Below are 357 nucleotides of genomic sequence, written 5' to 3' on the forward strand. Positions count from 1 at the left end.
TGCTCTTGAACTTAGATAAGGAAAATCATGACGACGGAAAGAAATAATAAAAAATTCTTCTTTCTTGTATTGTTACATTGACGAATTATCGAATTTCGATAGAAATCGTCCCGATGAATCGATTACGTATCACGTGACGAATGACGGGTGACGAATGAGGGTTGTGCGCGAATGTGTAATCCGATCTGTTGCAGGGGTGTTCGAGGAATCGCGAGTCGGCAATCAGATGTGGCAGTTTGGGAAGTAGCGCGTGTGATACAGGGGATACATCGCAGTCGCAGCCATCGCGGGGACAGCATGGAGCCGACGGCGGCGGCGGCGGCGGCGGCGGCGGCGGGGGGGGGGGGGGGGGGGGGG

The sequence above is a fragment of the Atta colombica genome, unplaced genomic scaffold, assembly GCF_001594045.1.
Source record: "Atta colombica isolate Treedump-2 unplaced genomic scaffold, Acol1.0 scaffold12, whole genome shotgun sequence".
Classification (NCBI taxonomy): domain Eukaryota; kingdom Metazoa; phylum Arthropoda; class Insecta; order Hymenoptera; family Formicidae; genus Atta; species Atta colombica.